This window comes from Lissotriton vulgaris, chromosome 1_1, assembly GCF_964263255.1.
Source record: "Lissotriton vulgaris chromosome 1_1, aLisVul1.2, whole genome shotgun sequence".
Taxonomy (NCBI): Eukaryota; Metazoa; Chordata; class Amphibia; order Caudata; family Salamandridae; genus Lissotriton; species Lissotriton vulgaris.
In genome coordinates, this window is record NC_141685.1 from 1985259568 (window position 1) to 1985277046 (window position 17479).

Here is a 17479-nt window from a genome sequence, read left to right on the forward strand (position 1 = left end):
GGGTACAGCAGTTAACTCCACTACGTAACAGAGTCAGAATTATTGCATGAGTGAATTGCGTGTTTTCAATGAAATGCGTAGTTACCACATTTCCGCTACCTCCACTGGCGGAGCAGAGTTCATTGCCCATGATTAGCCCTGAATAAAATGAGGTGGGCACTCTTTTAGGCATCTTTAACTGATTTGTGCTGTAAATAATTCCCTCTTCCTTTTCTTGTGTGTGAGATAGAAGTCTTAGGGCCATATGTGTGAACACATTTTCCCATAGACACAGAATGGGTAAAACCCTTTGATACATCTGGCCCTTAGGGACGAGAAAAGGAAGGGAGATACCTCTCGCCCCTCCTTAAGTGTGTGGTTATAGACATTGGTGTATATACCTGATTGGCATATCTAGTTTACTTGCAAGGCCTTTGTAAAACGGTACACCCTATACCCAGCAACTGTAACCTAAATGCTACTAGTGGGCCTGCAGCACTGGTTGTGCCACCCACACAAGTACCCTTTCAAACCTTTCTTGGGCCTGCCATTGCAGGACCTGTGTGTGCAGTTTACTGCCACTTCGACTTGGCATTTAGAACCACTTGCCAAACCTTAAACCTCTCCTTTATTACACATAGAGCACCCCTAAGGTAGGCTCTCGGTAGCCCTGTGGGCAGGGTGTTGTGTACCTGAAAGGTAGGACATATACTTTTAAGTTTTACAGGTCGTGGTAATGACAAAGACCGAAATACGTTTTCACTACTGCGAGTCCTACTTCTCTCATAGGCAAGCATTGGGAGTTCTTTGAAAACACTTTTAAGCTGTAATTCTTGATTAGAAAGGATTATCTAAATCATGTTTCATATCTTTAGAATGCTAATGATAAAACCTCTTTAGTGGTAAAGTTAGACTTGTCATTTCTATTTCAGGAATGGCACTTTCAAAAAGTGGGATACCTGACTCCTTTGATGTTTTTTGCTTTAATCTCTTTATAGAAAGTATCAAACACAACCTTTTTTATGTTTGATTTTAGGTTATTTATTCAACCAGTCTGTTTAAAGTTTTTGCATATTTTTTTGCAAAACGTTTTCAAAAGTAGGAAAAGAAGATCCACATATATATATGAATAATCGAAAACAACTAATACATTAAACAATTCACAAAATTACATTCATGACAAAAAACTTTAGAAAACAAACATTAACAAAGTGCGACAATTCATAAATGAAACAATTGTATTTTGCACCATGTACATTAAACACATAGCGAGCCTCCTGGCTTTTACTTAAGCCAAAAATCAAGACAGTGCCTAACACAGGGAACTTTTTTGTATGTTTGGGAGGGGAATTTATTTTTTAGTCCAATTCCCTCAACCACTAGAAGTAAGATTTTGGCAGTTCCTCTGTGTTGTTAATAAAATGCCAACGCATTTCAAAGCACAGGTCTCAATTCCTGTGCCTACCATCAGGGCTTCTTATTCATGTGTGTTTCGCGAACATCTGTGTGGACTTGGTTGCACTTGTTATAGAAACAAGGTCGTGAGTCTGTGTCTGCTTTGAATCAAGGCGACTGGGTCCAGCGCAGTTTTACACTCCTTTTTTTTTTGTCCTCATTACGCAACAGTTTGAAGCTAGGAGATTCTCAGGGTCCTTTCTCTTAATCAATCTGTTGTTTATTTGTGGGTCCTGGCCATAACCTTCCGGTTTTTCAGAGAACAGGAATCCCCTTACTTCCATATGCTTTTAAGAAGAAGGATTTTTTTTACGATTGGGGGATGAGCTAGCCATTATGGCTACTCTTTTAAGCCTTCATCTGAGATGTTGCATTCACGTAATCATTGGACTTGGTGATTGACTAACGTGCCTAAACAAAGGTGTGCTTCAAACATTTATGGTATCCCCCCATTAAACCCGATTAAGCTCTATGAAACTCTTCCCATATCTCCCAGAATTTGTATTTCTTAGAAAGTGATTTCTTATTTCTATCCAAGTTGTGAACCTTTAAGACTGAGGCTAACCATTCTCTATGAGTCGGTGGATTTGGGCTTATCCATTGTAGACATACCTCCCTCCTTGCCAACAGGATCAAAATAAACATAAGGTTTTCCTGGGATTTAGTAAGTAGCCTTAGTGCATGTCCGCCCATTACCCCGAAAATGATAAGATCTGTACTTACAGTTAGATGTCTTCCCATTGCCCCATCTAAGGTGTTACCCACATCCTTCCAGAAACCATCGAGTCTAGGGCACTGCCAGAACATGTGCAAGTCATCTGCCCTCTGCAATCCTCATTTTGGACAGCTCTTCACTGTGGCCCCGTTCAGTTTTGATAATCTTTTCGGAATCCAGTAGGGTCTATGGATGGTAAGTAAGTGGTTTCTTTTAAGGGCAGCAGAAGTAACAATCGACCAGCATTTGTTCGTAGACACACTTGCCATGTATTGTTTATATCCAGCGTCGGCAGGTCTTTCCCCCAGATGCTCTACGGGATCCGGAAGTCCTCCTCCCCCGCTGAGATTAGGGCCCAATACCAGTAAGAGACTTCTTTCTTGAGTGGTTTCCTGTCCAATAATTTTACTTCTAGGGAGCTGTTTCCTTTTTTGGGATCTTTAAGCGACTTTGACCAACTCAGAAGTTGATAATATTTACATTTTGAAAGTGTAGACTTCGTACTGTCCGATAATAGATCCCTGTCTAGAAGCTCATTCTTAAACAGGCGTTGCCCCATTCCAGTATTCCTGATGTTTTTAGAGGAACTGTTAAGCTGTCCTTGAGACAGTCCGGAGTGGTAGGGGAGTCCCAGATGGGAGCCTTGTCGCTGTAAAGAGGAATATCCAGCGTAGATCTTACGCAGTACCACAACTTAGCGGCTGACATCAGGGTCTTTAATTTGATTTTGTTAAAGAATTTCGGGTGGCCGAACTTATATAAGAAATAACTGGTGTTGTTTGTCATTTTCTGTAAAAATACTGGATATTTAGTGTAAGAGCCCAGCAGCACCTTGCTGGTTTTGAGTTGAAACGCCTTACAATATTCTAGGAGGTCTGGGCTAGCAATGCCTCCCTGTTCCTTTCTTCTCCTTAAATTGTGACAGGCAATCCTTGGTTTCTTTGAGGACCAAATAAAGCTAGAGAGGTCTCCCTGAATTCTTTTGATGGATTCTCTATTTACCTCCAATGGAATAGAGCTAAAGATAAAAGTAAATTTCGGCAATATTGACATTTTTAGAATATTTGATTTACCCAGGAATGCTAATGGTAGCCCGCTCCATACTTTCAACAACCTTTTTACCTCGACCTCGACCTCGATTCTATGAATATTGATTTGAGTTATTTTCTCGATGTCTTTTACCAGGTCGATACCCAGATATCTTATTTTTTCTTTACAATATGGGGTTGAGAATTCCTCATTCCAACTCATTCTTTCAGTTTTGGATTGATATATCTGGTAGCCTGATAGTTTCCTAAAACTAATCATAGTCATCTCTGTTGCCTTAAGGGCTTCTTTTAGGTTAGAGGTAAAAATCATGAGGTCATCCGTGTAAATCGCAACTTTTTTATACCACCCTTGGTAATGAAAAGGGGAAATTAAGGGTTGTATCCTAAGGCATACCGCTACTGGCTCAATATAAAAAGTTAAAAAGCAAGGGGGAAAGGGAACATCCCTGACGTGTTCCTCTGCCTATCTTGATGTTCTCTGTAAGCGTGCCATTGACCAAAATTTTCGCTTTAGGTGAATTATAGATGTTTTCTACCATTTTTATTATGTTTTCCCCTAGATTAAATTTATTTAGGACCTCGCTTAAATAAATCCAATTTACTCCATTGAACGCTTTAGCCGTGTCTACTGTAATAATCGATAGAGGAAGCTTCTCCGTGATGGCAATGTCTATTGCTCCAATGAGTTCATGTGTAAGTTCTTGGAGGTGTCTTCCTGCCACGAAGCCCTTTTGGTTGGAGATTATCAGAGCCCCCGCAATTTTCCCTAATCTTTTAGCCATAATTTGGGTCAAGATCTTATAATCGCAGTTTAAAATAGATATTGGGCGGTAGGACTCACATTTTTTGGGATTTTTTCCTGGCTTTAAAAGAATGGAGACGGTTGCATCATTATACCACATAACACCTTGGGTCTGGAGAGCAGGTAAAAGAATGAGCAAAGGAAACCTAGCAAGCAGAATTTATGTCAACGGTTTCGGGTATCAACCACCTCAAGGTAAGAGGAGAAAGATGTGTTGCCCAGAACCCATCATTCACAATACGTGAGTTATCATCATTTGGGTCTGGCCTCCTCTTGACGCGGGTATACAGTCTAGGAAAATGACTGAAAAAACCCTCAGCTGTTTGTCAATCAGAGGATGGCTGGCCCGACTGAGCATACCATGAAACCCATAGGCATAAACTCTAGCCACGTGAGGAGGGTTAAAAAAATCAAGAAATAACAAGTGCAGCGCTAAACCATACGAAAAAGTGTGTTAAAAATAACTAAGGGAACTCCATAACAACGTTATTCTTTGAGTGCCCTTGTCATAGTTAAAAAGCAGACCGCTAACTATTGAATTCAAAAGTTAGACGATGAAGAAGGTCGACATGTTTCTGCCCTCACTCGGATCTGTAAGTATCGGGGCATTCTTCAGGACCAATAAGCTAGAAAATATATATAGCTGCTGCTGAAAGTGAGAAAAGAAAAAGTGCTAAATATGCTATAGACAGTTCATATACTCTACCGACATTATCCAACTTGGCTGTAGTGGAACCAATTGTCGGTCTCTTGCAAAACAATATCCATACATTAATACAAACTAGTCATCTCACTCATAATTTACCACACTAATAGCCTCTCAAGAGAGAGGCCCTGTTAGCCGTAGATCTAACACGATCTTGAAACCATCTATATAATTCATATAGTATGTGCACTTACCCACAAAAGTTGGGTGTCACCCTCACCTCTACCTGGTGATTACTCAGGGAAGGGGGCCCGCTCTATAATAGAAATACGTATGTACCATCAACAATATGCAAATGGTACACTCTTCTATTACAGCAGATCTTTGTGATACCGACAGGCACCAGCAGCGAACACTCTCAAATCTCACTACTTTGGCCAACTAAACATGTTGACTCTGGGAGTGCACTTAGACACTCCCTCTGGAATTTGAAAAAGACCTTGAAGACAAACTAAGGGGCATATTACCAACAACTAGCAATAATTATCAAGTGATTTCAGATACTCAAAATATTTCCGTCGCCTACTCTGTGTTCTTAGCCTGTTAACGTTCCAGGAGGTTATTTTTATCTCTCTATAATTTTTACCCATCTCTTCTTGACTTCAGCGGGCTTTCATAGTTATTAATCTTGATCCTAATTACCCCCTTTCTTCTGGAAGAGTTATTTTGTTGAGGACATTTTTTGATTTTTTTTCCCTATTTTTCTCCCATCTCCCATGTGCCCCCCCTTTTCCCCCTCTAGTATATACCTTAAACCAACTGTGCTTATGTGAAAAAAAAGAAAAGAAAAAAGAGGACAAGGGGGAGCACCCTCCCACCCTGGGGAAGCCTCCCTTTCCTTTGGGCCTTAATTCTAGCCCTCTTCGAACTCCGTGCCCTAGTGATTAATAAACTAGAGGTGCTGCTGCCGTAATTGCATCATTTTTTTTTGACTTAGTAATAAGAGTGTGATTGGATCTGGATCTGGTCGCGCATCTGCTCTAGAAGTGAGTCAACTTCCTGTGGGTCCCTGATGTTATACATCTTTTTCATCCACATGATCCTGAGGGAGGCTGGAAATTTCATTTGAACAGTCACGCCAAGAGCTTTCAGTTCAGGCATTTTTTGTCCCAATGGAGAAGTGTGGCTCACTGGTTAGAGGAGGCAGACCTGGAAGCAGAGGTCAGCCCAGGACCAGGGTTCAATTCCCGGCTCGGCGGGGTCTTGAGTCCTATAATGCCCATGGACTCGACAATTCTCGCTCCGGTACTTACTCAATTCACGGGTTCACATTCTGCGACTCTGGGCAATAGCTTGCTTAATCTCCACAACGGCCCCTCGCGGTGGGATGCCTGGCTTTCACCTTGCGGATACCCTGCCAGGGTTATCTCACAGGGGAATGCCAGGACGGGTTCCCTAAGCAAGCGCTTAGAAACCGCTTGGTGATTTGCGCTATATAAATTCCTGTACTATATAAATTCCTGGACATACTGTACATTTACAATTCCCATTGCCTGTCACTTTTGCAATATCGGATCTGATCTTGAAGGACCAGTCACCGTTACTGTAAACCCAACTATGCAGAGCTTCGGTCAAGAGTCTTTCTTTGAGTGTGTATGTTCTGAAGTTTAGTAGGATTTTTCTAGAAAAAAGGGTCCCGATGCACCCGCTGAATGCCCTCTTCCAAACCGCAGGATTTACTCCATGGAAAGTGCTCCTCTAAGAGTGAGACCATGAACTTCTTTATGTCCGATCCTTCACGCCCTTCGGGGATATTTAAAAATCTGAGGTTACACCTTCTCGATTGGTTTTCTAAGGATTCTAACTTTTCGTCGATGCTTTTATCCTTTGCTTTCAGTGATCTAATATCCTTCTGGGTAAGCTCTACTCTCCTAGTTAGGCCCTCCACTTCTGCCTCCACTGAAGAGACTCTGTCATTTAACGCTGATAGCTCAGAATTCAAGGATTCAAATCTTTCATGAAACATGTTCTGATTTTTTTCTGATATTATGAACCTTGACCTCATTTTATCCAGCATTTTTTCTAACATGACATCTGTGCTGCTTCGTGGATCACTTTGCGAGTTCAGAGGATCCGGAGGGAGACTTTTAGGTGGACTGATTAACACTCTACGAGAGGGGTCCTGAGACGTACACTGATCCTGGGTAGGATCCTCGCTGAAAGGTGAGCTTATGTTTACTATTTGAGTAGAAGTTTGAGTTTGATTTTGGGACAAGATCTGGGACTGGGACTGGGCCTGGGTCTGAGTCTGAGCCTGAGTCTGAATCTGAGTCCGAGCCTGAGTCTGAAGCCCTTCATGTTCTAATCCCTCTACTCCCTCCACTCCTGCCCCAGCTTGGATCTCTGCGGGGATAGAGGTTACCATGTCCTCCACTGCTTCTGACAGAGCTAGGGGGACAGATTTTTCCATAGCGCTTTTTTGGCTACAAATTTCTTCAAAATCTCCAGGGGGATCACGATTTCTATTCTGTACCTTAAAATAGGACCTTAGCGAGGGAGTAACTTTTATATTGATAGGTCTGCCCCCTTCACCTGACTCCAGGCTATCCCCAAATCCCCCTTTTTTATTTTTGTTTAGGGGCTTGCTTCCTTGCAGTTTCAGGGCTGTTTAGTTACTGGGGGTGAATTAGCCTTAAGGAACTGTCTATTCCTCAGACAGTACGAGGACCTCCCCCTAACTCCAGGTTCTGCTATAACTCGCTTTTCCACTTTTAATGCAGAGTTTTCTACTTCTTGGCAGTGAGTTTTACCCCCTGGGCTGAAAATAAATAATAAAGGGGTGGGGGCGGGGGGGTAGAGCTGCCTGTACTACCTTTTATCCCCTCCACTTCTGCAGCCAGTAAGCTTATCACTTGGTCAAATGGGTGACAAAGCATGTAATAAGGGCAGTTTGCCAGACCCAGCACTAATAGGTTCTCTAAGCTCTCAAACCTATTCAATAGTTTAGTAGTTTTAGTAGTTTTAGATGAGTAACAGGGAGGGACATCTGTTTGCTCACCCCTTTGAAACTGGAGATTCTGTTTCAGTCGATACCCGGGACCTGCACGTGAAGCCAGGCTACCCCTCACCACAGACCTCCTCGCCTTACCTCTGGAAAAGACCGAAATTCGTCTCACTGCTCTCCTCATGATAAACTGGACTCTTGACGCTGCCTCCCACCTGGCTACGTTCTTACAAGAAATGCCTCGAGTAACTTGCTTGTGGAATGATGGCTTATAGATTCAAAAAAGTGTGCCACAAGAATCCAGGACGCAGTTGAATCGAGACACGCATGGGACGTGAAAACTACTGTCAATGTAAAGGGTAAAGTAAAGTAAAGTAAAGTGAAATACGAGACACCGTCCAACCTTCGTCTAAACTACCGACCCGGTCGCCTTGATTCAAAGCAGACCTTTTGTGGTGTTTTCATTGTATTACTGGATGTGTTTGTGTTACACTAATACTTTATGAATTACCTCTTACAGTGTGTCTGCTTGTTGGGTGCCAAGCTAACAAAGGGTGAGCATAGGTTAATTTAAAGTGTGCAACTAGCTTACCCTGACTAGGATTTTTGTCCCTAACTGGACAGGGTGCAAACCTCTGCCAATTGGAGACCTCATTTCTAACATTGGTGATCAGCGGTGAGGATAGGATTTTTGTTTGTGCAATGCCATATAGTAATTCAGTTTTCACTACAACTCTAGCCTTAAATCAATTCAAGCCTGTTTCAATTCATCCTGTCTAGCCTTTTTGAGTTTGTTGATACATTTTGACTTTCTCAGGAGAAGCTGTACCTACAGGAATTGAGTTTGAGGTGGCCATGTTAGAATACTAAACGATGCAGCAGCAAAATGATTTCTGCAAGGACGTTCACATTTCTACAAAGGGCTTTACCAGCATGTACAGCTGCAGAACACTTTGAGGGACTGGGCATAGACCCAGGATGCAGAGGCTGACATCTTAGAGGAAGAGCAGGAGATTACTGAGGAGCAGGGTGACCTCATTCTAGAATCTGAAATGGGTCTGAAATTACATGTGGACAGGGCCCACAACTTCCCAGAAGCAGTAGTTATTACAAGGGCAGAGATCAGTGTCTCTTTAAAGAACCTGACCCAGAGGAGCAGGCAGGCAGGAGTGTGGAGCAAAAACTCAAACTGAAGCATGCCAAGTTAAAGCAGGAAGAAAAGCTTGCAAGATTGAAACTGGAGAAAGAACAGGCTCTGGAGGAAAGGAGGTTGATTCTGGAGGAGAGGAAGATGTCCCATAAGCGAAACCTCAGAGAGCTGGATATAAAAGCCCTACAAGTGGGGCCCAGGAACAGTAATGGTGACAGTATACTGATAGTGGTCACTGGTGAGTCCAGATCCAGGATCCTAAAGGATTTGGTGCCCAGCTAAGTGGGGGGTTGACATAGACAAATGGTTTGCAGTCTATGAAGTGGCTTTCAGAGTGCACAAGGTGCCAGTGGAGTTCTGAGGTAGTAGTTTGTGGAGGTATATGTCTACGGTGGTGAGGGACACCCTCCTTACACTAGAGGTAGAGGACCAGACATGCTACATGGCAATGAAGGCCATCCTAGACAGTAAGTTTTCTCTAGCCCCTGAGAGGTATAGGCTGAGAGTCAGGGTCACCCACAAGATCTCTTCACAACCATGAGTGGATTTCTTGGATTATGCCAGCAAGGCAATGAAGGGCTGGGTGAGGGGCAGCAAGGTTGATGATTATTCAGTGCTGAATAACTTGACTTTGAAGACGCACATGTATAATATTTATTTTCCAGAGCTGCACCAACAACTAGTTGAGAGCAAGCAAACCGGCCCCAGGAATCTTGCTGAGGAGGTGGGCATTAGGGTCAGCACCAGAATGTCCAAGAAGGGATCTTGGGGAGACTCCCAAAAGAATGGTCAGGGTTCCCTAAGTAAGAAGGAGTGAGGAGATAAGAAGACAGAGGGTCTGGATTAGATCTTGCCTGTCAGGTTACTCTGACAGGCAATCCGGATATCCCCTCTGCTGAAATATCAATCCTATTACATCCTATGGGATTTATATTTCAGCAGATGGGATATCTGTCACTGTTGTGATTAAGGGTGGGTGGAGGCTGCGGAGTTGCACTATGCTTAATTCCGCAGAGTTGCATAGAAACTCAGTGGAATTCCATGGAGTTCTGCAAGTGGGCAGAGCTGCTCCACTCACCCACCCCTAGGTAATTGAGCTGCAGTTGCCTTAACTTTCACTTAAATTAGTGATTTTGCAGGTTCTGGAAATTTAGTCATGCCTCCTGTGAAGTAAACCAGGCCAATGAACATTATTTCACCCTAGTCGCGGAGTCCAGTCCACGCTCAACAGTATGAAAAAACATCAGCTGTGGAGTGTGGGTACCAGACCAACCAGGACCACTGCATGGTGTGCACTGCAGTTGTGTAATGCGGAGTGCTGCTTTTCTACAATCTACACTTCTTTCAAAATATTTTTGATTTCTGGGAGGTGGTAATCCACCTGTAAACCCTCTCAGCATGGCCAGAACCCACCTGTGGACTCCCTCCCCCAACACCGCCCACCGCGTGTCCAATTCACTCTTGGGCAGTCAGTGGGTCAAAAAATCACATCACTTTCCACCTTCAGTGTTGCAAGAGAGGTTCTTCAAAGATACCCTGTAGTGCCACTCCAGAGCAAGTAACATTAACACAGATGAGTAGCAAGCGCAGCTTCTAGGAGCCTCCGTCACCTGCCCGCCTGGGTAAGGTGGTCCTGAGCTTCTTGGCATTGGAGACGACCGGGGACAGAAGCAGGGGTCCATGGATTACTGCTTCCTCCCAGCATCCTTGGAATGAGCAGGCCCATGCAGAGCACTATCAGGGGGCACACCACCACCTGCTTCAAGAAGGAAATAGCCATGGAAGATCTCACGCAAGATGGGCTATGACTACAGCCCAGAGAAAGGCTCCCTAGCACGGCAATGACTGATGTGTTTTTGTTGGTGGAGCAGCCAATTTTGGTGTGGGTAAACCTATTGATATTATTTGGAGCATGAGCGTCTCTTTCCTTAAGCCATGCCCTCTTACTCTGGAACTGTTTGCCTAGATCTAAAACAGAATCCAATCACAGCACAATCAGTAAGCGTTCTACTTTTTTTAAGGAGTTTGAGTGATGGCAATTTGCAAAAGTGTTGAGATCAGGAAGGTAGGGACATCGAGGTGGGTGTTGGTGTTATTATTTCATTTATTTGTAATGTGGTGGCTGCCGGTAAAACTCCGCTATGCGGCGTAGTCAGAGTTTTTGTCAAACTCTGCCCTCCAAGTGGAGTGCAGAGGGACAAAAACTCAGTTTACTCTGCCGGCGGAGCAGAGTTTCACATCCAGACTAAGTCTGGGTGTGAAACTCTGCTACGCCGGCAGAGTTAACAGAGTTTTTGTCAAACTCTGCCCTCCAAGTGGAGTGCAGAGTGACAAAAACTTTGTTAACTCTGCCGGCGGAGCGGAGTTTCGCACACAGACTTACTTTTGACAGAGTAACCCATCTGCTAAGATCTAAATCAGGCCCAGCGTTCTCTAAAGGCCCCCAAAGCAACTCACTGGAGAAAAGGCCTAGTTCTCATTCCCAATCTGGCCACCAGAAGAAAAACTACCCTGACAAATGTCAGCAGCCCAAGCCCATCAAGTGCTATGAGAGCTATAAAAATGGACACTACAAAGGCCATCCCAGGTGTACAAAAAGAGCACCACCTCCCACTGGCAGAAAAAATCCAGGAGTGGCTAGTGTAGTGCTGCGGGAGGAGTATATTTCAGTTAATGGGAGGGAGTTTAGTGAGGTTACCCTAGTGTCCCTGGGTGACAGTGAGATGGCTCCTAAGATACATGTGCCCTCAAACACTAAAAAGTATTGGGCCTCCATCTATGGGAAAGTTGTTGATACTCTGAGGGAAACAGAAGCCAGCATGACTATGATAAGGAGTCAGCTGGTGTCCACAGAGCAGGTAGTTCCAAATGCATTCCACTAAGTTGTTGCGGCTAACAACAGAGATGGTCACTATCCAGTGACCCTTGTTCCTTTTGAGTGAGGGGTGTTACAGGTCTTTAGAAAGCTTGTGTGATCCCTGTCATGACTATTTGTTGGGTAGTGACCTTAAGCACACTGCCTGGAAAGAAGTGAAGCTTAAGACTCATGTGGAGATGTTACCTGATTGGATCTGTGCGTTCACAAGGTCCATAACTACGCAGATGGGAGCCAAAATGCTCTGGAGCCCAGAACATTTGCCCAGCCAGATGCCAAAAAGGGGAAAGGCAGAGGACAGGATAAAATAGCCCCTGAGTATCTTCCTAGTGAGATGGGTGGGGCATATACTGCGGCTTCCCTGGAGCCCACTGAGGAGGGCAATGCTTCCCTTGGTGACCAGCCTACACTTGCTGGATAGCATATAGAAGGATGACCCACCAAGGAGTAGTTCTGTAGAGCACACAGGGAGTGTCCCACATTTGAGGCCATGAGGAAACAGGCTAAAACCCAAGCAGCAGGGGATGTCTGTGGTAGTTATCACATTCACTAGGAGGACAACCTTCTTTACTGTGAGCCTAAGGCTCCTTTGCAATGGATAGCAAGGGCCCGGGTGGTCCTATAATGCTACAGTCCCTTCCTACTGGAGCTGGCTCACAAAATTCACCTGGCAGGACTGTTGGGCCAAGGATTGTCCCACATCTCTTTTGGCCCAAGGTCAGGACTTCCTCAGATACATTATGCAGGACCTGTGTAACCTGCCAGGCTAGTGTGAAGACAGAACAAAGGCATACACCCCCCTCAACCCACTACCTGTTGTTGCCATCAACATTTTTGGGACCATGGATCCCCAGACTGCTTCAGGCAAGAGGCTCATCCTGATTCTGGTGGATCATGCTACTCAGTGCCCAGTAGCAATTCCTCTGAGGACCATGACTGCACTTGCAGTGGCAAAGGCCCTGATGGGATATTTACCCGAGTGGGTTTCCACAACAAAGTGGTGTCTGACAGGGGCACAAACTTCATGTCTGCTAATATGAAGTCAATGTGTAAATAACATGGAGTGACTCATTATAAGTTCCTCACTTCTTACCACCTACAAACCAATGGACTTGTTGAGAGATTCAACAACACCTTGAAAGGCATGCTTAGAAGCCTGCCTGAGGCCTTGAGGAATAGGTGGGACAATCTCTTACCATGCATGGTGTTTGGCTTTAGGGATGTACCACAGAAGGGAGTGGGCTTGAGCCCCTTAGAGCTTCTGTATGGGCACCCTGTCAGGGGACCCCTAAATCTGCTGAAGAAAGGATTTAGTGAGCTACATGCTGGCATTCAGAAGCCAGATGGCTAACCTGTGATGAAAGAGTGGTATGACCAACACTCAACCACTGTGGAAGTACAGCCTCCATAAGGGTGGGTTATGGAAACTGTGGATACTGCTACTGATTGAAAAGAAGGGTAAAGCCACCTACCTGGTGGACCTTAAGGCACCACGTAACCCCACAGGGTGCTTCACCTCAGACACCTCAAACTCCACTTGGAGAGGTCTGAGCTCACAATGCCTATTGTGACAGAAGAGGAAGAGAAGAGTGAACCTCTCCCTGACCTCTTGGACTCCAAGGAAAAGGATGGCTCTTTGGAAGGAGTAATCATTTCCTCCATTCTAGTGCCTGAATAAGAGAGTGAATGTCACCAAGTGTTGGGACAGCACCCTTCTCTTTTCTCTCTTACTCCTGGGTCTACCGACCTGTGTACTCATGGTCGAAACACATGGCGCAACCTCCCAGTTAAGAATCAATCTTCCAGGTTGCCGCATAAAGTGAGAGCCAGCATTAAGAGTGAAATCTCTAAGATGTTGGATAGGGGGTGCTAGAAGCCTCCGGTAGCTCCTGGTCTACTGCTGTGGTCCGGGTACCAAAAGCTGCCCCAGCGGGCACCACACCTGAAGTGAGGTACTGTGTAGAATATAGAGGGCTAAATTCTGTGACAAAGACCGATGCTTATCCCATCCCCAGGGCAGACTCATTGATAGGTTAGGGGCTGCCCAGAACTTAAGTACCATTGATCTTACAGCAGAGTACTGATAGACCACCCTAACAGAAGGTGTCAACTAGAGGTCAGCCTTTTTCACTCCAGAGGGCCACTCAGCTTAGAGTGATGGTGAACCAGGTACTCACTGGTATAGAGGTCTCCTCAGCTGCCTATCTGGATAACATAGCTGTCTTCAATAGCAGGTAGAAGGACCACCTTTTTCACCTCTAGGAGGTGCTTCAGGCTTTGCAACGGGCAGGCCTGACTATCAAGGTCAGTAAGTGCCCGGTAGGTCAGGGGTCTGTGGTATATTAGGAACTCCTGATGGGTAGGGTAAGGTGCAATTCCTCCATGCCAAGAGTGAGAGTTACATTAAGTGAGGGACCCCAAAACCCAAACTGAGGTCAGAGCATTCTGGGTGCTGTAGGAGGTTTGTCAAGGGATATGGCCCTATTGTTGCCCCTTGACAGAGCTGACGTCTAAGAAGCAGCCCAGAGATACGATTTGGTCAGAGGCATGCCAAACTGCATTTGACTCCCTGAAGCATGCCATGTGCACAGCTTCTAAAAATACAGAACATAAAGAACTGATGAAGGAGTTTAATTGCAGTCCCATTTTAAAAGATAAAGCATAATCATTGATGTGCTTAAGTTCATGATAATGGTGACTACTAGACACTTAAGAAAATTCCCAGTTTTTCTTGGTTTTGGACCTCTCTTTTTTGAACTTCTGCTGTGGAGTGAGACCTCCTCATGAAATCCCATTCACCATAATTAAATCTCATCTACTGTAGTGCTCTGTCTTAGAATAGTGTTTAGCTGCAACCTTCAGTGACCTCTTTTGAAATAAGGACTGTTGCTGTGAATAGATGGGGCAAAAGATCATAAAGAAGGTGTGTATAAAACATGCCCACATACATATGCAAACATGAAGACTGAGGTGGAATCCTGCCTCACTCAGCCAGACATCATTTCACAGGTATCCCAGATAGGGTCTAGTATAAATTATTTAAATTATATTAGGTACTGAACAGAACTACACCATTCCTTTTGCTGACAATGCATAGGGTGTTTTTTGTGCACGTTATGTTTAAAGTGTTTCAAACTGTACATGTGGATTGGTGTGTGATACAAGGACCACAGTCAGTATCTTGCTTATATTTTTGGGATCTGGAAGTCATATCTAATTTCAGATTTACACTAGTTAAATTCTTAATTAAGCCTCTATAAGAATGTATTTCTTTGGTTCAGTCCTTAATTAAATATACCTTTAGCGCTGCCTGGCTGAGTGAGTTGATTACTGTGCTCTATGATCTGGGAGATTAAAGATCGCATTGACCAATGGGTACATTCTAGAGAGTTTAAGAATCTCCTGTTGTCTAAACTGCCTCAGTTTAAACTAGTTGGAAATGTCAAACTTCCTTACGCTGAGATTAGCAGTTCTCCCTTTCACATTACTTTATTTAGATTTAGGGGCTCATTACGATGTCGGGTGGAAAGCCTGCGCCTGACACCGTCTCGGATTTGGGACTGACTGACTTGCGGTCAGCGGTTCCCACTGCTGAATTACGATGCAAACAAACATTGTTTCCTATGGGAGCCCATGTTACGCCAGAGAACCAGCCGTAATACAGGCTCCTATGGGTAAATTGAGTGTGTGTGGAAAACCCTGCACCCTGTGGCAGGCACTCAAGGATGCCTGCCAGTCAGTGCAGGGTTTCACGTAGGGGGGGGGGTAGGTGGGGGGGGGGGGGTTCCATAGCTACCTCCTCGGCCACCAACCTTGGGCGGCAGAGGCAAGGGGGCCTGCCAGGGGCCCCAAAAGACACTTTCTGACAGTCTTTCGATGTCGGACAGGCCAACTCGAAAAGGGTGTTGGAAACCAACAACCTAATCCCGACGGCATAAACGCTGTCCATAGGGAGTTACGGTGTGGTTCTGCTCAACAGGAATACTCCGCGATACAGTTGGTATCAAGTAAGAATGATTGGGCGGTTTACATTCTGACCGCGAACATCATAATCGGGCGGTCAGAATGTAAACCGCCTGAGTCGGTCAGAAGGGCTCCGATGCGGTCGGGAAGATTCCGATGGTCGGGCGGAGGCTTTCTGCCCAACATTGTATTGAGCCCCTAAGATGTTACCATTCAAAATATTTTAACATAGGCACTTGTGGACATTCTATATAAATAAAGCACACATCTCTATAGTCACCTCCAAAGAAAGCTACACATAAAGCTTTGTGTTACGAGTGCTTACGAAACCAGAATTGTCTTTACTCTATTGCAAGCAGCCACATGCCTTAGCTACCTCTGAAACAAATTCACACATCCCACTCAATATCTATCTTACCGCTTGTGGCCCAGACACATTTCAGTAATGTTCTGCATTCACACTTAACCGGGAACTGTGCATCTTCATCAGTTTTATACTCTTTCCTCCCTATGATTATAATTGTGTTGTCTGACTCCTACATTTAAAAAAAAATTCTCCTGTAAAATATCTTTGGCAAGTGACTACGCCAATAATTGAGTACCTTTTGTTGTTTCTGGTATAGGGCTATTTTACCCCCCAGAAATATCAATATTGCTTTAGTTCAGTAACTTTAGATAGTTTATTATGGGAAAATATTGCTAATATCATCTTTGCAATACTAAGTGACATTATGTAAAGTCATTCCCGGCAGGTAAACTAATCGAAGTAATATGTCACTCATGATAAAACTCTACTCAAGCATTTTTCTGAAATTCAAACTATAGCACTGTGGTATCAAACTATAAATGTTAGTGCCATCCTTTTATCATTTCCCCTGATGCTCAAGGTGCAATGATACTTTATCTCTAGTATATTTCCATAGGGACATGATTAAACAACATTATTTAGAGCATTTCATTTTGCATCTACTTTCTAGATTTTAGTGCATAAGAGGATGCGCAGTAGAAAAGTAGACAAGTCTGAGCAGAAAGTAGAAAACCATGTCTCCAATTTTATTAATGTTATGTACAATTTTTATTCTATGAAGGATAAGCAAGCGTATATGTATATGTATGCATTTATTTACCTCCCTCTAATTACGTTAGTCATGTAAAGATTCTATGGATTTGAAGTTGCCTTTAACAGAAGTATTAGTTCTGAAGCGACCTTTAGTTATTAAGATGCTTGGAGGTGTAGCATTTCTATAAATTTCATAAACTTTTTCTCTTTTCAGCTACAGGCAAGCACTACTTGTTCAGCAGTAAAACTGGCGAAGTTCAATGGCTGAAATAGGTTACCAACCACGTCAAAGCTCGAATGAGCACGCTACTTGCGTAAACATAAAGTAAACTGAAAAACGTATTATTTTGCTTTTGAATTGAAATCATTATTCATCGTTATGCTGTGTGCTGAAATGCCGACAACATTCACAGCGATATACAAGTTATTGAATGACTTACTGAGTTTCACGTCATCAAAATATCCATCTTTTTGCTGATAAATATTTGAAATTCTGTGTTGTAGAAGTCTGAAGGGGAATGGATTTGAAATGTTTGTTTAAATAAGGTAAAGATAACGTTACAAAAATGACATTGATTCGCCAGAAGCCAGGGGTACCATAAGCGAATTTGAATAACATCACAAGAAGCGACATTATATGGCTTTTACTTGATGAGATCATTGAAAGGGACAGAAACCTATGCATTTAATCATCTCTGGACTACATTATACCACACAAATGGATTAAAAAAAGACCGAAGGACAAACGATCACCATGGTACACCCCTAAAGTTCGTGAAGT

At 43.8% G+C, this 17479-nt stretch overlaps 1 long non-coding RNA gene across 1 annotated transcript in view; it reads left to right on the forward strand.

Annotated features, from left to right (window-relative positions):
* Positions 1-17045, forward strand: part of LOC147751481 (uncharacterized) — a 32632-nt gene extending 15587 nt beyond the window's left edge. Inside the window, exon 3 of the long non-coding RNA XR_015300027.1 lies at positions 16913-17045. This is a non-coding gene — a long non-coding RNA (uncharacterized LOC147751481). The remainder of the gene's footprint in view (positions 1-16912) is intronic.
* The last annotated feature ends 434 nt before the right edge of the window (positions 17046-17479 follow it).